Source organism: Anabrus simplex, chromosome 1 (assembly GCF_040414725.1).
Source record: "Anabrus simplex isolate iqAnaSimp1 chromosome 1, ASM4041472v1, whole genome shotgun sequence".
NCBI lineage: Eukaryota > Metazoa > Arthropoda > Insecta > Orthoptera > Tettigoniidae > Anabrus > Anabrus simplex.
The window spans coordinates 1-24,348 of record NC_090265.1 but is presented as its reverse complement, the minus strand read 5'-3'; the positions used below and the strand labels follow the sequence as shown (position 1 = coordinate 24,348).

General features: G+C 47.0%; 10 non-coding genes across 10 annotated transcripts; all 10 read left to right on the top strand.

Annotated features, from left to right (window-relative positions):
• The first annotated feature begins 1,343 nt into the window (after nt 1–1,343).
• LOC137497118 (U1 spliceosomal RNA) lies at nt 1,344–1,505 on the top strand. The gene has a single exon (XR_011017654.1). It is a non-coding gene; the product is annotated as a U1 spliceosomal RNA (small nuclear RNA).
• Nucleotides 1,506–3,345: 1,840 nt separating this feature from the next.
• LOC137497117 (U1 spliceosomal RNA) lies at nt 3,346–3,507 on the top strand. Its single transcript, XR_011017653.1, has one exon. It is a non-coding gene; the product is annotated as a U1 spliceosomal RNA (small nuclear RNA).
• A 5,521-nt stretch (nt 3,508–9,028) lies between these two features.
• LOC137497116 (U1 spliceosomal RNA) lies at nt 9,029–9,190 on the top strand. Its single transcript, XR_011017652.1, has one exon. It is a non-coding gene; the product is annotated as a U1 spliceosomal RNA (small nuclear RNA).
• Nucleotides 9,191–11,031: 1,841 nt separating this feature from the next.
• On the top strand, nt 11,032–11,193 carry LOC137497115 (U1 spliceosomal RNA). Its single transcript, XR_011017651.1, has one exon. It is a non-coding gene; the product is annotated as a U1 spliceosomal RNA (small nuclear RNA).
• A 1,840-nt stretch (nt 11,194–13,033) lies between these two features.
• Nucleotides 13,034–13,195, top strand: LOC137497114 (U1 spliceosomal RNA). Its single transcript, XR_011017650.1, has one exon. It is a non-coding gene; the product is annotated as a U1 spliceosomal RNA (small nuclear RNA).
• A 1,840-nt stretch (nt 13,196–15,035) lies between these two features.
• LOC137497113 (U1 spliceosomal RNA) lies at nt 15,036–15,197 on the top strand. Its single transcript, XR_011017649.1, has one exon. It is a non-coding gene; the product is annotated as a U1 spliceosomal RNA (small nuclear RNA).
• Nucleotides 15,198–17,037: 1,840 nt separating this feature from the next.
• LOC137497112 (U1 spliceosomal RNA) lies at nt 17,038–17,199 on the top strand. Its single transcript, XR_011017648.1, has one exon. It is a non-coding gene; the product is annotated as a U1 spliceosomal RNA (small nuclear RNA).
• A 1,840-nt stretch (nt 17,200–19,039) lies between these two features.
• LOC137497111 (U1 spliceosomal RNA) lies at nt 19,040–19,201 on the top strand. Its single transcript, XR_011017647.1, has one exon. It is a non-coding gene; the product is annotated as a U1 spliceosomal RNA (small nuclear RNA).
• Nucleotides 19,202–21,041: 1,840 nt separating this feature from the next.
• LOC137497110 (U1 spliceosomal RNA) lies at nt 21,042–21,203 on the top strand. The gene has a single exon (XR_011017646.1). It is a non-coding gene; the product is annotated as a U1 spliceosomal RNA (small nuclear RNA).
• Nucleotides 21,204–23,043: 1,840 nt separating this feature from the next.
• LOC137497109 (U1 spliceosomal RNA) lies at nt 23,044–23,205 on the top strand. The gene has a single exon (XR_011017645.1). It is a non-coding gene; the product is annotated as a U1 spliceosomal RNA (small nuclear RNA).
• Nucleotides 23,206–24,348: the final 1,143 nt, after the last annotated feature.

The following is a 24,348-nucleotide window of genomic DNA, read 5'->3' as shown; positions in this document are numbered from 1 at the left end:
TGCATGGATATGGATTTTTTATTATTATTATTATTATTATTATTATTATTATTTCTACTTCTAAGAAACAAAAAGTTACCAGAATATTCGACTTAGTTTTTGCTTTTATCTTGTTTCAGGGTGGACCGAACCAGACTATACTAAATTCTGGCCAATGGAAGAGCACGCTCAAGACCGAGTCAAAGCGTAGTTCTGCTCGTGACAGCGGTCAGAGGCCCCATTAAGCTGATAAGAAACACACGTACACTTTGATCTCGGCGAAAAAAAGCCGAGAAGCGGTAGCGCCGGCACCTAGGCTGAGAAAGGTTCCCTCGGCCAGTATTTGATGGAGTTAGAGGAGAGTTGGGGGGGGGGGGGGGGGGTCGTCGCGTGCCTCAAATTGTACATGTAGAATTTACAAGGTTTAAAATTATTCTGATTACAAGTTCAATTTCCACTTTAAAATCTGGTTGCATAAAGTGTGTCCTTTTTTAATTTTGCACCACTCAGCCACGTGAGCCGTCAAGGGCTTGACATTATACCACCGAGGGCTTTGGCCGTCTCACCGGACCGTGATAAGCGCAGGCCTCAACGTCTTGAGACTCGCAGTGGCCAGATCACTGACACGCCCTCAGTAGCAGGCGAGCGACACCTAGCGACCACCGAACTTACCAGCTTGCTAGAGTTGTCGCAAAGAACATAGTACACTTCGATCTTAGCCAAGAGGCCGAGAAGCGAACACTTTGATCTTGGCCACATGGCCGAGAAGTGGTAGCGGGGCGCGTTAAAAAGCCTTTAATAGTAGTCGAATGGGGTGCCTGGGCGTGGTACGCACGGCAGCATTTCCTGGGAAGACGTTTCTAAAGTAAATATTGGCGGAAAACTAGTAGTTCGTTTGTTTAGGACTTCGGCTTGTGTTGGCGCTAGGGGTGATAGGTGAGCAGTAGTTTCAATGTCACATGGCATCGCATAGTGCGCAGTAGTAGTACAGGTAAGGGCAAGACGGCGTCAGAGATTTGCGTGACGTGCCACCTGCTGGGGAGAAGAGGAAGAAAGGAGCCTGCTCCATTTGACTTTCGGTTACGTGTGCGCGCTCTGTTGGCGGTTTGCGCAAGCTGCGACCCGGGCGGCGAGGCTCGTTGCTTGGGCCCATTTGACGCCAGGAGTGAAATGAGTGTCGAGTGTGAGATAGCGGTATCCTGTGTCTTAGTCGTGCGTTTAGGGATGTGATCCTCTCGTCCTAGAGAGGTGCGCCCTATTAGACCGTAGGTTAATGTATTAAAACCATCACGGGCTGGTTGTAGACTCTCCCTGTAGTTTTGCAGCCCCTTTTCGGTTTGGCGAGACGAAGCGGCGCACTCCTCATACTTACCTGGCGTAGGGGTTACCGTGATCAAGAAGGCGGTTCCCCCAGGGTGAGGCCCTTGCATTGCACTTCGCTTGGGTTGACCCCTGCGAATATCCCTAATGTGGATATCTCGGGCGCGTAATTTTTGGTAGTCGGGACTGCGTTCGCGCTGTCCCGGACATTTTAGAAATAAACCAAAGAATTGTGACTGGAAGGGGTTCGATACCCCAAGGGGTCGGTTTATGTACTTGTAATTGTTTACAGGAGAGAAATAAAGGTTTGTGATTTTTGCACTTCCCCATGTTTTGCTGAAACAATTCCAAACAATATCCTTGAGCTGTACGGTGTGAGGGCATACTCCTGCCTGCTGTTAAGAAACGGAAAGCCCGTTTCTTGTAACGTAGCAGAGCGGAGGTTACCCTTCAGATCGTAAGAGTATCTCTTTCTCCCTGTTCACAGACGTTTCCATTCGGATGAGTGTGTGAACTTTTTTTCCTTTTTTTTTTTTTTCGTGTATAAAAGGTCATACATACCGCTAGGACCCTTAGAGAGATTATTTTTCGTTTCCTCTTTTCTTCTGAAAAAAAAAAAATCTTTCTTCTTCTAATTGGCAATATTTATAACCTACAAAAGAGCTACAGAGGAAGAATTGAGACCAGGAATAAAACAAACGCATGCATGGATATGGATTTTTTATTATTATTATTATTATTATTATTATTATTATTTCTACTTCTAAGAAACAAAAAGTTACCAGAATATTCGACTTAGTTTTTGCTTTTATCTTGTTTCAGGGTGGACCGAACCAGACTATACTAAATTCTGGCCAATGGAAGAGCACGCTCAAGACCGAGTCAAAGCGTAGTTCTGCTCGTGACAGCGGTCAGAGGCCCCATTAAGCTGATAAGAAACACACGTACACTTTGATCTCGGCGAAAAAAAGCCGAGAAGCGGTAGCGCCGGCACCTAGGCTGAGAAAGGTTCCCTCGGCCAGTATTTGATGGAGTTAGAGGAGAGTTGGGGGGGGGGGGGGGGGGTCGTCGCGTGCCTCAAATTGTACATGTAGAATTTACAAGGTTTAAAATTATTCTGATTACAAGTTCAATTTCCACTTTAAAATCTGGTTGCATAAAGTGTGTCCTTTTTTAATTTTGCACCACTCAGCCACGTGAGCCGTCAAGGGCTTGACATTATACCACCGAGGGCTTTGGCCGTCTCACCGGACCGTGATAAGCGCAGGCCTCAACGTCTTGAGACTCGCAGTGGCCAGATCACTGACACGCCCTCAGTAGCAGGCGAGCGACACCTAGCGACCACCGAACTTACCAGCTTGCTAGAGTTGTCGCAAAGAACATAGTACACTTCGATCTTAGCCAAGAGGCCGAGAAGCGAACACTTTGATCTTGGCCACATGGCCGAGAAGTGGTAGCGGGGCGCGTTAAAAAGCCTTTAATAGTAGTCGAATGGGGTGCCTGGGCGTGGTACGCACGGCAGCATTTCCTGGGAAGACGTTTCTAAAGTAAATATTGGCGGAAAACTAGTAGTTCGTTTGTTTAGGACTTCGGCTTGTGTTGGCGCTAGGGGTGATAGGTGAGCAGTAGTTTCAATGTCACATGGCATCGCATAGTGCGCAGTAGTAGTACAGGTAAGGGCAAGACGGCGTCAGAGATTTGCGTGACGTGCCACCTGCTGGGGAGAAGAGGAAGAAAGGAGCCTGCTCCATTTGACTTTCGGTTACGTGTGCGCGCTCTGTTGGCGGTTTGCGCAAGCTGCGACCCGGGCGGCGAGGCTCGTTGCTTGGGCCCATTTGACGCCAGGAGTGAAATGAGTGTCGAGTGTGAGATAGCGGTATCCTGTGTCTTAGTCGTGCGTTTAGGGATGTGATCCTCTCGTCCTAGAGAGGTGCGCCCTATTAGACCGTAGGTTAATGTATTAAAACCATCACGGGCTGGTTGTAGACTCTCCCTGTAGTTTTGCAGCCCCTTTTCGGTTTGGCGAGACGAAGCGGCGCACTCCTCATACTTACCTGGCGTAGGGGTTACCGTGATCAAGAAGGCGGTTCCCCCAGGGTGAGGCCCTTGCATTGCACTTCGCTTGGGTTGACCCCTGCGAATATCCCTAATGTGGATATCTCGGGCGCGTAATTTTTGGTAGTCGGGACTGCGTTCGCGCTGTCCCGGACATTTTAGAAATAAACCAAAGAATTGTGACTGGAAGGGGTTCGATACCCCAAGGGGTCGGTTTATGTACTTGTAATTGTTTACAGGAGAGAAATAAAGGTTTGTGATTTTTGCACTTCCCCATGTTTTGCTGAAACAATTCCAAACAATATCCTTGAGCTGTACGGTGTGAGGGCATACTCCTGCCTGCTGTTAAGAAACGGAAAGCCCGTTTCTTGTAACGTAGCAGAGCGGAGGTTACCCTTCAGATCGTAAGAGTATCTCTTTCTCCCTGTTCACAGACGTTTCCATTCGGATGAGTGTGTGAACTTTTTTTCCTTTTTTTTTTTTTTCGTGTATAAAAGGTCATACATACCGCTAGGACCCTTAGAGAGATTATTTTTCGTTTCCTCTTTTCTTCTGAAAAAAAAAAAATCTTTCTTCTTCTAATTGGCAATATTTATAACCTACAAAAGAGCTACAGAGGAAGAATTGAGACCAGGAATAAAACAAACGCATGCATGGATATGGATTTTTTATTATTATTATTATTATTATTATTATTATTATTTCTACTTCTAAGAAACAAAAAGTTACCAGAATATTCGACTTAGTTTTTGCTTTTATCTTGTTTCAGGGTGGACCGAACCAGACTATACTAAATTCTGGCCAATGGAAGAGCACGCTCAAGACCGAGTCAAAGCGTAGTTCTGCTCGTGACAGCGGTCAGAGGCCCCATTAAGCTGATAAGAAACACACGTACACTTTGATCTCGGCGAAAAAAAGCCGAGAAGCGGTAGCGCCGGCACCTAGGCTGAGAAAGGTTCCCTCGGCCAGTATTTGATGGAGTTAGAGGAGAGTTGGGGGGGGGGGGGGGGGGTCGTCGCGTGCCTCAAATTGTACATGTAGAATTTACAAGGTTTAAAATTATTCTGATTACAAGTTCAATTTCCACTTTAAAATCTGGTTGCATAAAGTGTGTCCTTTTTTAATTTTGCACCACTCAGCCACGTGAGCCGTCAAGGGCTTGACATTATACCACCGAGGGCTTTGGCCGTCTCACCGGACCGTGATAAGCGCAGGCCTCAACGTCTTGAGACTCGCAGTGGCCAGATCACTGACACGCCCTCAGTAGCAGGCGAGCGACACCTAGCGACCACCGAACTTACCAGCTTGCTAGAGTTGTCGCAAAGAACAGAATTTTTTTATTTATAAATGCTTTGAAGGAAAATTACAATAATAATAACAAACTACACAACAATTTCATGATATAAAACTGGCATAAAAATGTCCAGAACTGTTCTTTTATAGCATGAACACTACACAACACTACACTACACTTCAGCACTAAGAACTCACTACACTGTAGTCTGTCATAATCGGTTAAGCAGTCTTATTCTGCTACACAGTCACAACCACGGCCTCATGTGACCTTACTACCCCGGTATTCACCTTGAGAGGCTGGGGGAAACCGTGGGAAAACCCCAGTCAGGGTACTTAGTCACCTCTGTCGGACACCGGTGATGTGCTCCACATAGATGTCACGTGTGAAGCTGATAACGTCCGACACACAGAGTTTCTTGAATAGATTGAGATATTTTTTGCTACAGATGGAGCGTAGCACCTTATCATTAGCTGGGTCCCAAGATCCCAAAGACCCAACTAATATAGCGTCCACCTCAACAGATGTAAAACGTGATCGAAGAGCCGTCGCCAAGGTCGCGTATTTTTCTCTTTTGGCCCGTCGGGCATCTTCGAAGGCAGACTTCCTGTTCTCAAACGGTATAGAGATGTCCAAAATCAGAGCTTTTCCATTCTTTACTATGACCAGGTCGGGTCGTAGATTGTCCTGAACGACCTGGTTTTCACTGAAGATGTTGAACCTCGTCGCAGCTGCCCTTTTGACCCTCGCGACTACAGCATTATGTCTCTGCTGGTAAAGTGCAGAGTACCTCATGCAATGGTTGGCTACATGAGGGAGGGTCTCATTCTCGTAACCGCATCTCCTACACCTCTTGTTGCCATTAGGTGTTGTACGGCGACTCCCATTGAGCGGTAATAGATTTAGCCTGGCTCGATGAATGAATCTCCAATCTGCGAATCTGGTATACAGACCGCTTCTCAAAAAGTGTGAGCTTGAGGGATCAGCGGCTACACAATCAATAACTTTTCCTTGGTTGGGCAGATTGATCAGTCTATTAAGGTGCTTGGACTGAAGGTTTATTCGGAGAGTCTTCAGCACCTTATGACGATCGTTTCTGTACAAGGTTTTCTCATTAATAGTAATAGATGGTACAAAGTCTTCCATTTTCCAAATTGTCTGGTTTCTAGACGATGCCTTGCGAGCTTGAGTCCAGACAGATTGTAGTGGATTAGAGTTCCGTCTGAACTCGCCCTCGTTATGGCCATTAAGGTACGCCGCAATGTCCTCTTGATCAGCTGGTCTACCAATCCTCTTCTGAACCAAGGTCTTCAGGTCTTCTAAGGCAAGCTCAGCAGTGCATAGATCAGTAGATGTAAGGAGCTTGAACGCATTGTCGATTAGATGGAAGTCAGAATCACTCTCAGCAACAGGTAGACCAACACAACCAGAGATGGTAGGACCATATAAGTAGTCATTACTGGCTTCTTGTGAAAGAAAAAGGGTTTTCTTAACTTCAGCCTTAATGATGTTGTCCAGTTTAGACCACTCACCCTTAGGGTGTTGGGCGTTCCTCATGATAAACTGAAGAGATGGGTAGAAAAAAGCCTTCAAGGCATCGATCCTTTGCCAAGGAGCCAGCTTGGAGTGCAGGATCTTCTGAGCAGTAGAAATTAGATCAGCTAGTTCCTTGGTGTTGGAAGAGATGTGAAATCCAACGGGCTTCCCCAGAAATTTCTCAAATTCTCCATCATTCAAAGCCTTTAGTTCTTCATTTGCAATTTTAAATATGGAGTTCCTAGTGCCAACTGGGGTTACACCAGACAGATGAAGACTGAACGATTTGGATGCCTTAAGCTTAATGTTAATCTTCTTTGACAGGTTTTCGATGACATTGATATTATTTTGGAGCTTAGTTGGATCATCTGACAATAAAACAATGTCATCAGCATAGGCGAGAATCTGGTGGTCTGAATTCTCGCCTTGGATTGATCTAATTATGGGGTCAATTACAAGGTTGAACAGAAGTCCACTCATTGGACAACCTTGCCTAACACCACACTCAATGGAAATGCTGTCCGTTACCCCATTTTCCGTTTGTATACGGGTCGAAGAGCCTGTATACATGTCCTTAATGATCTTCTTAGCTTTAGCACCAGCACCAGATCTATCAAGGGCCGCAAAGATCGCGTCATGCGGCACGGAGCCAAAGGCATTGGAGAAGTCAAGCCAAGCAGCTAGAAACTGGCCTTTCTCACATCTTGCTCTATCAAATTTGGTCCTGAGCGTGAAGTTGTGCTCGAAGACTCCGTCATGAGGCATAAAACCTTTTTGTGCCGGTGCTAAGATTTTATTATCAATCATCCAGGTGGTTAATCTTTTAGCTAGAACACCTGAGTATAGTTTATAAATAGTCCGCATGATGGCAATTGGACGCCAGTTGGAAATGTCCTGCGGATCGCCTTTCTTATATATTAATATTGTAACTGATTTCTTCCAGTCACTGGGGATCTTCTCGTATTTCAAGCAGATGTTAAAGATACGTGCCAGCAGTGTACAGGCAGGATCGACCATCTTCCAATGTTTGTAAGTAAGACGATCGTCCCCCGGAGCTGTATTTTCACATCTTTGAAGGCGACTTTGCACTTCAGCAGGCATGATCCTAGAAGTATTCACGCAAGGATTGTCCTCTGATGGTCGAGAATTGAAATAAGACAAGTCGCTTGTTTTCCTCTCTGCAGTTTTCATGAAGTAATCAGTTACAGTCTCTTTGTCGATGTTACACCTCCGCCCTTCATCTCCAAGGATAAGCCGCACGGCTTTCCTTCTATTGTTCCTATATAAAGATTGAATATACTTCGGGTCCTCGGGGTCCTTTTTCTTCTGAGATGAGTCGCCTTGGTGGACAGGGATTTTAACTATATTTTGAGCATCCTCGGTGACTTTACATAGAATCCCTTCGAATCTCTGCCAGTTGGTATGGGAGATTCCTTCCCGAAGTATAGCATCTAACGCCGGAACATGGACATGGAGAGGTGACTTATCGTCCACGTCAATAATAGCATTATCTTCCTGGCCTGGCTGATCGTCACCGACGGGATCTTGAACAATCTCAATATCAACCAAAGGGTCTAAACCCTCTCGAGGCAAGGCGTTCTCCTCGGTGGCATAGGAAGATTGGAGAGTCAGGGACTCGGGAGGTGTACCACGCAACTCCCTCATCATTGAATCAGTCTCAGAGAAGATGGAATTATCTGAGTTACTGATCATAAAGTCGATATCAGGAGTGGAATTCAAAATCAGGTCATCATCATGGCCAATAGTGGAGTCAACTGAGGGAGCCGTGGCCGGCCCAGACATTGTCGGCACCGGGTGGCTGTCACCAACACAGCCCTTCTGTGGAGGCTGAACCACAGGAACGTCGCCCGACCCGATGTCCACAAGATTGGATGGGCTCGGGATTGGTGCGGGCACAGCTCGAACTACAGCCCGTTCCGTAGCAGGCACAGCAGGGACCACAGCCTGTTCCGGTGCGGGCACAGCTGGATCGTCTACCCGTTCCTCTGTCCTCGGTGCGGGCTCAGCTGGATCATCAACCCGATCAGGAGTCACCGGTGCGGGCACAGCAGGATCATCAACCCGTACTGCAACCACCGGTGCGGGCACAGCTGGATCGTCAACCCGTACAGCAACCACCGGTGCGGGCACAGCAGGATCATCAACCCGATCTGCCATCATAGTACACTTCGATCTTAGCCAAGAGGCCGAGAAGCGAACACTTTGATCTTGGCCACATGGCCGAGAAGTGGTAGCGGGGCGCGTTAAAAAGCCTTTAATAGTAGTCGAATGGGGTGCCTGGGCGTGGTACGCACGGCAGCATTTCCTGGGAAGACGTTTCTAAAGTAAATATTGGCGGAAAACTAGTAGTTCGTTTGTTTAGGACTTCGGCTTGTGTTGGCGCTAGGGGTGATAGGTGAGCAGTAGTTTCAATGTCACATGGCATCGCATAGTGCGCAGTAGTAGTACAGGTAAGGGCAAGACGGCGTCAGAGATTTGCGTGACGTGCCACCTGCTGGGGAGAAGAGGAAGAAAGGAGCCTGCTCCATTTGACTTTCGGTTACGTGTGCGCGCTCTGTTGGCGGTTTGCGCAAGCTGCGACCCGGGCGGCGAGGCTCGTTGCTTGGGCCCATTTGACGCCAGGAGTGAAATGAGTGTCGAGTGTGAGATAGCGGTATCCTGTGTCTTAGTCGTGCGTTTAGGGATGTGATCCTCTCGTCCTAGAGAGGTGCGCCCTATTAGACCGTAGGTTAATGTATTAAAACCATCACGGGCTGGTTGTAGACTCTCCCTGTAGTTTTGCAGCCCCTTTTCGGTTTGGCGAGACGAAGCGGCGCACTCCTCATACTTACCTGGCGTAGGGGTTACCGTGATCAAGAAGGCGGTTCCCCCAGGGTGAGGCCCTTGCATTGCACTTCGCTTGGGTTGACCCCTGCGAATATCCCTAATGTGGATATCTCGGGCGCGTAATTTTTGGTAGTCGGGACTGCGTTCGCGCTGTCCCGGACATTTTAGAAATAAACCAAAGAATTGTGACTGGAAGGGGTTCGATACCCCAAGGGGTCGGTTTATGTACTTGTAATTGTTTACAGGAGAGAAATAAAGGTTTGTGATTTTTGCACTTCCCCATGTTTTGCTGAAACAATTCCAAACAATATCCTTGAGCTGTACGGTGTGAGGGCATACTCCTGCCTGCTGTTAAGAAACGGAAAGCCCGTTTCTTGTAACGTAGCAGAGCGGAGGTTACCCTTCAGATCGTAAGAGTATCTCTTTCTCCCTGTTCACAGACGTTTCCATTCGGATGAGTGTGTGAACTTTTTTTCCTTTTTTTTTTTTTTCGTGTATAAAAGGTCATACATACCGCTAGGACCCTTAGAGAGATTATTTTTCGTTTCCTCTTTTCTTCTGAAAAAAAAAAAATCTTTCTTCTTCTAATTGGCAATATTTATAACCTACAAAAGAGCTACAGAGGAAGAATTGAGACCAGGAATAAAACAAACGCATGCATGGATATGGATTTTTTATTATTATTATTATTATTATTATTATTATTATTTCTACTTCTAAGAAACAAAAAGTTACCAGAATATTCGACTTAGTTTTTGCTTTTATCTTGTTTCAGGGTGGACCGAACCAGACTATACTAAATTCTGGCCAATGGAAGAGCACGCTCAAGACCGAGTCAAAGCGTAGTTCTGCTCGTGACAGCGGTCAGAGGCCCCATTAAGCTGATAAGAAACACACGTACACTTTGATCTCGGCGAAAAAAAGCCGAGAAGCGGTAGCGCCGGCACCTAGGCTGAGAAAGGTTCCCTCGGCCAGTATTTGATGGAGTTAGAGGAGAGTTGGGGGGGGGGGGGGGGGGGTCGTCGCGTGCCTCAAATTGTACATGTAGAATTTACAAGGTTTAAAATTATTCTGATTACAAGTTCAATTTCCACTTTAAAATCTGGTTGCATAAAGTGTGTCCTTTTTTAATTTTGCACCACTCAGCCACGTGAGCCGTCAAGGGCTTGACATTATACCACCGAGGGCTTTGGCCGTCTCACCGGACCGTGATAAGCGCAGGCCTCAACGTCTTGAGACTCGCAGTGGCCAGATCACTGACACGCCCTCAGTAGCAGGCGAGCGACACCTAGCGACCACCGAACTTACCAGCTTGCTAGAGTTGTCGCAAAGAACATAGTACACTTCGATCTTAGCCAAGAGGCCGAGAAGCGAACACTTTGATCTTGGCCACATGGCCGAGAAGTGGTAGCGGGGCGCGTTAAAAAGCCTTTAATAGTAGTCGAATGGGGTGCCTGGGCGTGGTACGCACGGCAGCATTTCCTGGGAAGACGTTTCTAAAGTAAATATTGGCGGAAAACTAGTAGTTCGTTTGTTTAGGACTTCGGCTTGTGTTGGCGCTAGGGGTGATAGGTGAGCAGTAGTTTCAATGTCACATGGCATCGCATAGTGCGCAGTAGTAGTACAGGTAAGGGCAAGACGGCGTCAGAGATTTGCGTGACGTGCCACCTGCTGGGGAGAAGAGGAAGAAAGGAGCCTGCTCCATTTGACTTTCGGTTACGTGTGCGCGCTCTGTTGGCGGTTTGCGCAAGCTGCGACCCGGGCGGCGAGGCTCGTTGCTTGGGCCCATTTGACGCCAGGAGTGAAATGAGTGTCGAGTGTGAGATAGCGGTATCCTGTGTCTTAGTCGTGCGTTTAGGGATGTGATCCTCTCGTCCTAGAGAGGTGCGCCCTATTAGACCGTAGGTTAATGTATTAAAACCATCACGGGCTGGTTGTAGACTCTCCCTGTAGTTTTGCAGCCCCTTTTCGGTTTGGCGAGACGAAGCGGCGCACTCCTCATACTTACCTGGCGTAGGGGTTACCGTGATCAAGAAGGCGGTTCCCCCAGGGTGAGGCCCTTGCATTGCACTTCGCTTGGGTTGACCCCTGCGAATATCCCTAATGTGGATATCTCGGGCGCGTAATTTTTGGTAGTCGGGACTGCGTTCGCGCTGTCCCGGACATTTTAGAAATAAACCAAAGAATTGTGACTGGAAGGGGTTCGATACCCCAAGGGGTCGGTTTATGTACTTGTAATTGTTTACAGGAGAGAAATAAAGGTTTGTGATTTTTGCACTTCCCCATGTTTTGCTGAAACAATTCCAAACAATATCCTTGAGCTGTACGGTGTGAGGGCATACTCCTGCCTGCTGTTAAGAAACGGAAAGCCCGTTTCTTGTAACGTAGCAGAGCGGAGGTTACCCTTCAGATCGTAAGAGTATCTCTTTCTCCCTGTTCACAGACGTTTCCATTCGGATGAGTGTGTGAACTTTTTTTCCTTTTTTTTTTTTTTCGTGTATAAAAGGTCATACATACCGCTAGGACCCTTAGAGAGATTATTTTTCGTTTCCTCTTTTCTTCTGAAAAAAAAAAAATCTTTCTTCTTCTAATTGGCAATATTTATAACCTACAAAAGAGCTACAGAGGAAGAATTGAGACCAGGAATAAAACAAACGCATGCATGGATATGGATTTTTTATTATTATTATTATTATTATTATTATTATTATTTCTACTTCTAAGAAACAAAAAGTTACCAGAATATTCGACTTAGTTTTTGCTTTTATCTTGTTTCAGGGTGGACCGAACCAGACTATACTAAATTCTGGCCAATGGAAGAGCACGCTCAAGACCGAGTCAAAGCGTAGTTCTGCTCGTGACAGCGGTCAGAGGCCCCATTAAGCTGATAAGAAACACACGTACACTTTGATCTCGGCGAAAAAAAGCCGAGAAGCGGTAGCGCCGGCACCTAGGCTGAGAAAGGTTCCCTCGGCCAGTATTTGATGGAGTTAGAGGAGAGTTGGGGGGGGGGGGGGGGGGTCGTCGCGTGCCTCAAATTGTACATGTAGAATTTACAAGGTTTAAAATTATTCTGATTACAAGTTCAATTTCCACTTTAAAATCTGGTTGCATAAAGTGTGTCCTTTTTTAATTTTGCACCACTCAGCCACGTGAGCCGTCAAGGGCTTGACATTATACCACCGAGGGCTTTGGCCGTCTCACCGGACCGTGATAAGCGCAGGCCTCAACGTCTTGAGACTCGCAGTGGCCAGATCACTGACACGCCCTCAGTAGCAGGCGAGCGACACCTAGCGACCACCGAACTTACCAGCTTGCTAGAGTTGTCGCAAAGAACATAGTACACTTCGATCTTAGCCAAGAGGCCGAGAAGCGAACACTTTGATCTTGGCCACATGGCCGAGAAGTGGTAGCGGGGCGCGTTAAAAAGCCTTTAATAGTAGTCGAATGGGGTGCCTGGGCGTGGTACGCACGGCAGCATTTCCTGGGAAGACGTTTCTAAAGTAAATATTGGCGGAAAACTAGTAGTTCGTTTGTTTAGGACTTCGGCTTGTGTTGGCGCTAGGGGTGATAGGTGAGCAGTAGTTTCAATGTCACATGGCATCGCATAGTGCGCAGTAGTAGTACAGGTAAGGGCAAGACGGCGTCAGAGATTTGCGTGACGTGCCACCTGCTGGGGAGAAGAGGAAGAAAGGAGCCTGCTCCATTTGACTTTCGGTTACGTGTGCGCGCTCTGTTGGCGGTTTGCGCAAGCTGCGACCCGGGCGGCGAGGCTCGTTGCTTGGGCCCATTTGACGCCAGGAGTGAAATGAGTGTCGAGTGTGAGATAGCGGTATCCTGTGTCTTAGTCGTGCGTTTAGGGATGTGATCCTCTCGTCCTAGAGAGGTGCGCCCTATTAGACCGTAGGTTAATGTATTAAAACCATCACGGGCTGGTTGTAGACTCTCCCTGTAGTTTTGCAGCCCCTTTTCGGTTTGGCGAGACGAAGCGGCGCACTCCTCATACTTACCTGGCGTAGGGGTTACCGTGATCAAGAAGGCGGTTCCCCCAGGGTGAGGCCCTTGCATTGCACTTCGCTTGGGTTGACCCCTGCGAATATCCCTAATGTGGATATCTCGGGCGCGTAATTTTTGGTAGTCGGGACTGCGTTCGCGCTGTCCCGGACATTTTAGAAATAAACCAAAGAATTGTGACTGGAAGGGGTTCGATACCCCAAGGGGTCGGTTTATGTACTTGTAATTGTTTACAGGAGAGAAATAAAGGTTTGTGATTTTTGCACTTCCCCATGTTTTGCTGAAACAATTCCAAACAATATCCTTGAGCTGTACGGTGTGAGGGCATACTCCTGCCTGCTGTTAAGAAACGGAAAGCCCGTTTCTTGTAACGTAGCAGAGCGGAGGTTACCCTTCAGATCGTAAGAGTATCTCTTTCTCCCTGTTCACAGACGTTTCCATTCGGATGAGTGTGTGAACTTTTTTTCCTTTTTTTTTTTTTTCGTGTATAAAAGGTCATACATACCGCTAGGACCCTTAGAGAGATTATTTTTCGTTTCCTCTTTTCTTCTGAAAAAAAAAAAATCTTTCTTCTTCTAATTGGCAATATTTATAACCTACAAAAGAGCTACAGAGGAAGAATTGAGACCAGGAATAAAACAAACGCATGCATGGATATGGATTTTTTATTATTATTATTATTATTATTATTATTATTATTTCTACTTCTAAGAAACAAAAAGTTACCAGAATATTCGACTTAGTTTTTGCTTTTATCTTGTTTCAGGGTGGACCGAACCAGACTATACTAAATTCTGGCCAATGGAAGAGCACGCTCAAGACCGAGTCAAAGCGTAGTTCTGCTCGTGACAGCGGTCAGAGGCCCCATTAAGCTGATAAGAAACACACGTACACTTTGATCTCGGCGAAAAAAAGCCGAGAAGCGGTAGCGCCGGCACCTAGGCTGAGAAAGGTTCCCTCGGCCAGTATTTGATGGAGTTAGAGGAGAGTTGGGGGGGGGGGGGGGGGGTCGTCGCGTGCCTCAAATTGTACATGTAGAATTTACAAGGTTTAAAATTATTCTGATTACAAGTTCAATTTCCACTTTAAAATCTGGTTGCATAAAGTGTGTCCTTTTTTAATTTTGCACCACTCAGCCACGTGAGCCGTCAAGGGCTTGACATTATACCACCGAGGGCTTTGGCCGTCTCACCGGACCGTGATAAGCGCAGGCCTCAACGTCTTGAGACTCGCAGTGGCCAGATCACTGACACGCCCTCAGTAGCAGGCGAGCGACACCTAGCGACCACCGAACTTACCAGCTTGCTAGAGTTGTCGCAAAGAACATAGTACACTTCGATCTTAGCCAAGAGGCCGAGAAGCGAACACTTTGATCTTGGCCACATGGCCGAGAAGTGGTAGCGGGGCGCGTTAAAAAGCCTTTAATAGTAGTCGAATGGGGTGCCTGGGCGTGGTACGCACGGCAGCATTTCCTGGGAAGACGTTTCTAAAGTAAATATTGGCGGAAAACTAGTAGTTCGTTTGTTTAGGACTTCGGCTTGTGTTGGCGCTAGGGGTGATAGGTGAGCAGTAGTTTCAATGTCACATGGCATCGCATAGTGCGCAGTAGTAGTACAGGTAAGGGCAAGACGGCGTCAGAGATTTGCGTGACGTGCCACCTGCTGGGGAGAAGAGGAAGAAAGGAGCCTGCTCCATTTGACTTTCGGTTACGTGTGCGCGCTCTGTTGGCGGTTTGCGCAAGCTGCGACCCGGGCGGCGAGGCTCGTTGCTTGGGCCCATTTGACGCCAGGAGTGAAATGAGTGTCGAGTGTGAGATAGCGGTATCCTGTGTCTTAGTCGTGCGTTTAGGGATGTGATCCTCTCGTCCTAGAGAGGTGCGCCCTATTAGACCGTAGGTTAATGTATTAAAACCATCACGGGCTGGTTGTAGACTCTCCCTGTAGTTTTGCAGCCCCTTTTCGGTTTGGCGAGACGAAGCGGCGCACTCCTCATACTTACCTGGCGTAGGGGTTACCGTGATCAAGAAGGCGGTTCCCCCAGGGTGAGGCCCTTGCATTGCACTTCGCTTGGGTTGACCCCTGCGAATATCCCTAATGTGGATATCTCGGGCGCGTAATTTTTGGTAGTCGGGACTGCGTTCGCGCTGTCCCGGACATTTTAGAAATAAACCAAAGAATTGTGACTGGAAGGGGTTCGATACCCCAAGGGGTCGGTTTATGTACTTGTAATTGTTTACAGGAGAGAAATAAAGGTTTGTGATTTTTGCACTTCCCCATGTTTTGCTGAAACAATTCCAAACAATATCCTTGAGCTGTACGGTGTGAGGGCATACTCCTGCCTGCTGTTAAGAAACGGAAAGCCCGTTTCTTGTAACGTAGCAGAGCGGAGGTTACCCTTCAGATCGTAAGAGTATCTCTTTCTCCCTGTTCACAGACGTTTCCATTCGGATGAGTGTGTGAACTTTTTTTCCTTTTTTTTTTTTTTCGTGTATAAAAGGTCATACATACCGCTAGGACCCTTAGAGAGATTATTTTTCGTTTCCTCTTTTCTTCTGAAAAAAAAAAAATCTTTCTTCTTCTAATTGGCAATATTTATAACCTACAAAAGAGCTACAGAGGAAGAATTGAGACCAGGAATAAAACAAACGCATGCATGGATATGGATTTTTTATTATTATTATTATTATTATTATTATTATTATTTCTACTTCTAAGAAACAAAAAGTTACCAGAATATTCGACTTAGTTTTTGCTTTTATCTTGTTTCAGGGTGGACCGAACCAGACTATACTAAATTCTGGCCAATGGAAGAGCACGCTCAAGACCGAGTCAAAGCGTAGTTCTGCTCGTGACAGCGGTCAGAGGCCCCATTAAGCTGATAAGAAACACACGTACACTTTGATCTCGGCGAAAAAAAGCCGAGAAGCGGTAGCGCCGGCACCTAGGCTGAGAAAGGTTCCCTCGGCCAGTATTTGATGGAGTTAGAGGAGAGTTGGGGGGGGGGGGGGGGGGTCGTCGCGTGCCTCAAATTGTACATGTAGAATTTACAAGGTTTAAAATTATTCTGATTACAAGTTCAATTTCCACTTTAAAATCTGGTTGCATAAAGTGTGTCCTTTTTTAATTTTGCACCACTCAGCCACGTGAGCCGTCAAGGGCTTGACATTATACCACCGAGGGCTTTGGCCGTCTCACCGGACCGTGATAAGCGCAGGCCTCAACGTCTTGAGACTCGCAGTGGCCAGATCACTGACACGCCCTCAGTAGCAGGCGAGCGACACCTAGCGACCACCGAACTTACCAGCTTGCTAGAGTTGTCGCAAAGAACATAGTACACTTCGATCTTAGCCAAGAGGCCGAGAAGCGAACACTTTGATCTTGGCCACATGGCCGAGAAGTGGTAGCGGGGCGCGTTAAAAAGCCTTTAATAGTAGTCGAATGGGGTGCCTGGGCGTGGTACGCACGGCAGCATTTCCTGGGAAGACGTTTCTAAAGTAAATATTGGCGGAAAACTAGTAGTTCGTTTGTTTAGGACTTCGGCTTGTGTTGGCGCTAGGGGTGATAGGTGAGCAGTAGTTTCAATGTCACATGGCATCGCATAGTGCGCAGTAGTAGTACAGGTAAGGGCAAGACGGCGTCAGAGATTTGCGTGACGTGCCACCTGCTGGGGAGAAGAGGAAGAAAGGAGCCTGCTCCATTTGACTTTCGGTTACGTGTGCGCGCTCTGTTGGCGGTTTGCGCAAGCTGCGACCCGGGCGGCGAGGCTCGTTGCTTGGGCCCATTTGACGCCAGGAGTGAAATGAGTGTCGAGTGTGAGATAGCGGTATCCTGTGTCTTAGTCGTGCGTTTAGGGATGTGATCCTCTCGTCCTAGAGAGGTGCGCCCTATTAGACCGTAGGTTAATGTATTAAAACCATCACGGGCTGGTTGTAGACTCTCCCTGTAGTTTTGCAGCCCCTTTTCGGTTTGGCGAGACGAAGCGGCGCACTCCTCATACTTACCTGGCGTAGGGGTTACCGTGATCAAGAAGGCGGTTCCCCCAGGGTGAGGCCCTTGCATTGCACTTCGCTTGGGTTGACCCCTGCGAATATCCCTAATGTGGATATCTCGGGCGCGTAATTTTTGGTAGTCGGGACTGCGTTCGCGCTGTCCCGGACATTTTAGAAATAAACCAAAGAATTGTGACTGGAAGGGGTTCGATACCCCAAGGGGTCGGTTTATGTACTTGTAATTGTTTACAGGAGAGAAATAAAGGTTTGTGATTTTTGCACTTCCCCATGTTTTGCTGAAACAATTCCAAACAATATCCTTGAGCTGTACGGTGTGAGGGCATACTCCTGCCTGCTGTTAAGAAACGGAAAGCCCGTTTCTTGTAACGTAGCAGAGCGGAGGTTACCCTTCAGATCGTAAGAGTATCTCTTTCTCCCTGTTCACAGACGTTTCCATTCGGATGAGTGTGTGAACTTTTTTTCCTTTTTTTTTTTTTTCGTGTATAAAAGGTCATACATACCGCTAGGACCCTTAGAGAGATTATTTTTCGTTTCCTCTTTTCTTCTGAAAAAAAAAAAATCTTTCTTCTTCTAATTGGCAATATTTATAACCTACAAAAGAGCTACAGAGGAAGAATTGAGACCAGGAATAAAACAAACGCATGCATGGATATGGATTTTTTATTATTATTATTATTATTATTATTATTATTATTTCTACTTCTAAGAAACAAAAAGTTACCAGAATATTCGACTTAGTTTTTGCTTTTATCTTGTTTCAGGGTGGACCGAACCAGACTATACTAAATTCTGGCCAATGGAAGAGCACGCTCAAGACCGAGTCAAAGCGTAGTTCTGCTCGTGACAGCGGTCAGAGGCCCCATTAAGCTGATAAGAAACACACGTACACTTTGATCTCGGCGAAAAAAAGCCGAGAAGCGGTAGCGCCGGCACCTAGGCTGAGAAAGGTTCCCTCGGCCAGTATTTGATGGAGTTAGAGGAGAGTTGGGGGGGGGGGGGGGGGGTCGTCGCGTGCCTCAAATTGTACATGTAGAATTTACAAGGTTTAAAATTATTCTGATTACAAGTTCAATTTCCACTTTAAAATCTGGTTGCATAAAGTGTGTCCTTTTTTAATTTTGCACCACTCAGCCACGTGAGCCGTCAAGGGCTTGACATTATACCACCGAGGGCTTTGGCCGTCTCACCGGACCGTGATAAGCGCAGGCCTCAACGTCTTGAGACTCGCAGTGGCCAGATCACTGACACGCCCTCAGTAGCAGGCGAGCGACACCTAGCGACCACCGAACTTACCAGCTTGCTAGAGTTGTCGCAAAGAACATAGTACACTTCGATCTTAGCCAAGAGGCCGAGAAGCGAACACTTTGATCTTGGCCACATGGCCGAGAAGTGGTAGCGGGGCGCGTTAAAAAGCCTTTAATAGTAGTCGAATGGGGTGCCTGGGCGTGGTACGCACGGCAGCATTTCCTGGGAAGACGTTTCTAAAGTAAATATTGGCGGAAAACTAGTAGTTCGTTTGTTTAGGACTTCGGCTTGTGTTGGCGCTAGGGGTGATAGGTGAGCAGTAGTTTCAATGTCACATGGCATCGCATAGTGCGCAGTAGTAGTACAGGTAAGGGCAAGACGGCGTCAGAGATTTGCGTGACGTGCCACCTGCTGGGGAGAAGAGGAAGAAAGGAGCCTGCTCCATTTGACTTTCGGTTACGTGTGCGCGCTCTGTTGGCGGTTTGCGCAAGCTGCGACCCGGGCGGCGAGGCTCGTTGCTTGGGCCCATTTGACGCCAGGAGTGAAATGAGTGTCGAGTGTGAGATAGCGGTATCCTGTGTCTTAGTCGTGCGTTTAGGGATGTGATCCTCTCGTCCTAGAGAGGTGCGCCCTATTAGACCGTAGGTTAATGTATTAAAACCATCACGGGCTGGTTGTAGACTCTCCCTGTAGTTTTGCAGCCCCTTTTCGGTTTGGCGAGACGAAGCGGCGCACTCCTCATACTTACCTGGCGTAGGGGTTACCGTGATCAAGAAGGCGGTTCCCCCAGGGTGAGGCCCTTGCATTGCACTTCGCTTGGGTTGACCCCTGCGAATATCCCTAATGTGGATATCTCGGGCGCGTAATTTTTGGTAGTCGGGACTGCGTTCGCGCTGTCCCGGACATTTTAGAAATAAACCAAAGAATTGTGACTGGAAGGGGTTCGATACCCCAAGGGGTCGGTTTATGTACTTGTAATTGTTTACAGGAGAGAAATAAAGGTTTGTGATTTTTGCACTTCCCCATGTTTTGCTGAAACAATTCCAAACAATATCCTTGAGCTGTACGGTGTGAGGGCATACTCCTGCCTGCTGTTAAGAAACGGAAAGCCCGTTTCTTGTAACGTAGCAGAGCGGAGGTTACCCTTCAGATCGTAAGAGTATCTCTTTCTCCCTGTTCACAGACGTTTCCATTCGGATGAGTGTGTGAACTTTTTTTCCTTTTTTTTTTTTTTCGTGTATAAAAGGTCATACATACCGCTAGGACCCTTAGAGAGATTATTTTTCGTTTCCTCTTTTCTTCTGAAAAAAAAAAAATCTTTCTTCTTCTAATTGGCAATATTTATAACCTACAAAAGAGCTACAGAGGAAGAATTGAGACCAGGAATAAAACAAACGCATGCATGGATATGGATTTTTTATTATTATTATTATTATTATTATTATTATTATTTCTACTTCTAAGAAACAAAAAGTTACCAGAATATTCGACTTAGTTTTTGCTTTTATCTTGTTTCAGGGTGGACCGAACCAGACTATACTAAATTCTGGCCAATGGAAGAGCACGCTCAAGACCGAGTCAAAGCGTAGTTCTGCTCGTGACAGCGGTCAGAGGCCCCATTAAGCTGATAAGAAACACACGTACACTTTGATCTCGGCGAAAAAAAGCCGAGAAGCGGTAGCGCCGGCACCTAGGCTGAGAAAGGTTCCCTCGGCCAGTATTTGATGGAGTTAGAGGAGAGTTGGGGGGGGGGGGGGGGGGTCGTCGCGTGCCTCAAATTGTACATGTAGAATTTACAAGGTTTAAAATTATTCTGATTACAAGTTCAATTTCCACTTTAAAATCTGGTTGCATAAAGTGTGTCCTTTTTTAATTTTGCACCACTCAGCCACGTGAGCCGTCAAGGGCTTGACATTATACCACCGAGGGCTTTGGCCGTCTCACCGGACCGTGATAAGCGCAGGCCTCAACGTCTTGAGACTCGCAGTGGCCAGATCACTGACACGCCCTCAGTAGCAGGCGAGCGACACCTAGCGACCACCGAACTTACCAGCTTGCTAGAGTTGTCGCAAAGAACATAGTACACTTCGATCTTAGCCAAGAGGCCGAGAAGCGAACACTTTGATCTTGGCCACATGGCCGAGAAGTGGTAGCGGGGCGCGTTAAAAAGCCTTTAATAGTAGTCGAATGGGGTGCCTGGGCGTGGTACGCACGGCAGCATTTCCTGGGAAGACGTTTCTAAAGTAAATATTGGCGGAAAACTAGTAGTTCGTTTGTTTAGGACTTCGGCTTGTGTTGGCGCTAGGGGTGATAGGTGAGCAGTAGTTTCAATGTCACATGGCATCGCATAGTGCGCAGTAGTAGTACAGGTAAGGGCAAGACGGCGTCAGAGATTTGCGTGACGTGCCACCTGCTGGGGAGAAGAGGAAGAAAGGAGCCTGCTCCATTTGACTTTCGGTTACGTGTGCGCGCTCTGTTGGCGGTTTGCGCAAGCTGCGACCCGGGCGGCGAGGCTCGTTGCTTGGGCCCATTTGACGCCAGGAGTGAAATGAGTGTCGAGTGTGAGATAGCGGTATCCTGTGTCTTAGTCGTGCGTTTAGGGATGTGATCCTCTCGTCCTAGAGAGGTGCGCCCTATTAGACCGTAGGTTAATGTATTAAAACCATCACGGGCTGGTTGTAGACTCTCCCTGTAGTTTTGCAGCCCCTTTTCGGTTTGGCGAGACGAAGCGGCGCACTCCTCATACTTACCTGGCGTAGGGGTTACCGTGATCAAGAAGGCGGTTCCCCCAGGGTGAGGCCCTTGCATTGCACTTCGCTTGGGTTGACCCCTGCGAATATCCCTAATGTGGATATCTCGGGCGCGTAATTTTTGGTAGTCGGGACTGCGTTCGCGCTGTCCCGGACATTTTAGAAATAAACCAAAGAATTGTGACTGGAAGGGGTTCGATACCCCAAGGGGTCGGTTTATGTACTTGTAATTGTTTACAGGAGAGAAATAAAGGTTTGTGATTTTTGCACTTCCCCATGTTTTGCTGAAACAATTCCAAACAATATCCTTGAGCTGTACGGTGTGAGGGCATACTCCTGCCTGCTGTTAAGAAACGGAAAGCCCGTTTCTTGTAACGTAGCAGAGCGGAGGTTACCCTTCAGATCGTAAGAGTATCTCTTTCTCCCTGTTCACAGACGTTTCCATTCGGATGAGTGTGTGAACTTTTTTTCCTTTTTTTTTTTTTTCGTGTATAAAAGGTCATACATACCGCTAGGACCCTTAGAGAGATTATTTTTCGTTTCCTCTTTTCTTCTGAAAAAAAAAAAATCTTTCTTCTTCTAATTGGCAATATTTATAACCTACAAAAGAGCTACAGAGGAAGAATTGAGACCAGGAATAAAACAAACGCATGCATGGATATGGATTTTTTATTATTATTATTATTATTATTATTATTATTATTTCTACTTCTAAGAAACAAAAAGTTACCAGAATATTCGACTTAGTTTTTGCTTTTATCTTGTTTCAGGGTGGACCGAACCAGACTATACTAAATTCTGGCCAATGGAAGAGCACGCTCAAGACCGAGTCAAAGCGTAGTTCTGCTCGTGACAGCGGTCAGAGGCCCCATTAAGCTGATAAGAAACACACGTACACTTTGATCTCGGCGAAAAAAAGCCGAGAAGCGGTAGCGCCGGCACCTAGGCTGAGAAAGGTTCCCTCGGCCAGTATTTGATGGAGTTAGAGGAGAGTTGGGGGGGGGGGGGGGGGGTCGTCGCGTGCCTCAAATTGTACATGTAGAATTTACAAGGTTTAAAATTATTCTGATTACAAGTTCAATTTCCACTTTAAAATCTGGTTGCATAAAGTGTGTCCTTTTTTAATTTTGCACCACTCAGCCACGTGAGCCGTCAAGGGCTTGACATTATACCACCGAGGGCTTTGGCCGTCTCACCGGACCGTGATAAGCGCAGGCCTCAACGTCTTGAGACTCGCAGTGGCCAGATCACTGACACGCCCTCAGTAGCAGGCGAGCGACACCTAGCGACCACCGAACTTACCAGCTTGCTAGAGTTGTCGCAAAGAACATAGTACACTTCGATCTTAGCCAAGAGGCCGAGAAGCGAACACTTTGATCTTGGCCACATGGCCGAGAAGTGGTAGCGGGGCGCGTTAAAAAGCCTTTAATAGTAGTCGAATGGGGTGCCTGGGCGTGGTACGCACGGCAGCATTTCCTGGGAAGACGTTTCTAAAGTAAATATTGGCGGAAAACTAGTAGTTCGTTTGTTTAGGACTTCGGCTTGTGTTGGCGCTAGGGGTGATAGGTGAGCAGTAGTTTCAATGTCACATGGCATCGCATAGTGCGCAGTAGTAGTACAGGTAAGGGCAAGACGGCGTCAGAGATTTGCGTGACGTGCCACCTGCTGGGGAGAAGAGGAAGAAAGGAGCCTGCTCCATTTGACTTTCGGTTACGTGTGCGCGCTCTGTTGGCGGTTTGCGCAAGCTGCGACCCGGGCGGCGAGGCTCGTTGCTTGGGCCCATTTGACGCCAGGAGTGAAATGAGTGTCGAGTGTGAGATAGCGGTATCCTGTGTCTTAGTCGTGCGTTTAGGGATGTGATCCTCTCGTCCTAGAGAGGTGCGCCCTATTAGACCGTAGGTTAATGTATTAAAACCATCACGGGCTGGTTGTAGACTCTCCCTGTAGTTTTGCAGCCCCTTTTCGGTTTGGCGAGACGAAGCGGCGCACTCCTCATACTTACCTGGCGTAGGGGTTACCGTGATCAAGAAGGCGGTTCCCCCAGGGTGAGGCCCTTGCATTGCACTTCGCTTGGGTTGACCCCTGCGAATATCCCTAATGTGGATATCTCGGGCGCGTAATTTTTGGTAGTCGGGACTGCGTTCGCGCTGTCCCGGACATTTTAGAAATAAACCAAAGAATTGTGACTGGAAGGGGTTCGATACCCCAAGGGGTCGGTTTATGTACTTGTAATTGTTTACAGGAGAGAAATAAAGGTTTGTGATTTTTGCACTTCCCCATGTTTTGCTGAAACAATTCCAAACAATATCCTTGAGCTGTACGGTGTGAGGGCATACTCCTGCCTGCTGTTAAGAAACGGAAAGCCCGTTTCTTGTAACGTAGCAGAGCGGAGGTTACCCTTCAGATCGTAAGAGTATCTCTTTCTCCCTGTTCACAGACGTTTCCATTCGGATGAGTGTGTGAACTTTTTTTCCTTTTTTTTTTTTTTCGTGTATAAAAGGTCATACATACCGCTAGGACCCTTAGAGAGATTATTTTTCGTTTCCTCTTTTCTTCTGAAAAAAAAAAAATCTTTCTTCTTCTAATTGGCAATATTTATAACCTACAAAAGAGCTACAGAGGAAGAATTGAGACCAGGAATAAAACAAACGCATGCATGGATATGGATTTTTTATTATTATTATTATTATTATTATTATTATTATTTCTACTTCTAAGAAACAAAAAGTTACCAGAATATTCGACTTAGTTTTTGCTTTTATCTTGTTTCAGGGTGGACCGAACCAGACTATACTAAATTCTGGCCAATGGAAGAGCACGCTCAAGACCGAGTCAAAGCGTAGTTCTGCTCGTGACAGCGGTCAGAGGCCCCATTAAGCTGATAAGAAACACACGTACACTTTGATCTCGGCGAAAAAAAGCCGAGAAGCGGTAGCGCCGGCACCTAGGCTGAGAAAGGTTCCCTCGGCCAGTATTTGATGGAGTTAGAGGAGAGTTGGGGGGGGGGGGGGGGGGTCGTCGCGTGCCTCAAATTGTACATGTAGAATTTACAAGGTTTAAAATTATTCTGATTACAAGTTCAATTTCCACTTTAAAATCTGGTTGCATAAAGTGTGTCCTTTTTTAATTTTGCACCACTCAGCCACGTGAGCCGTCAAGGGCTTGACATTATACCACCGAGGGCTTTGGCCGTCTCACCGGACCGTGATAAGCGCAGGCCTCAACGTCTTGAGACTCGCAGTGGCCAGATCACTGACACGCCCTCAGTAGCAGGCGAGCGACACCTAGCGACCACCGAA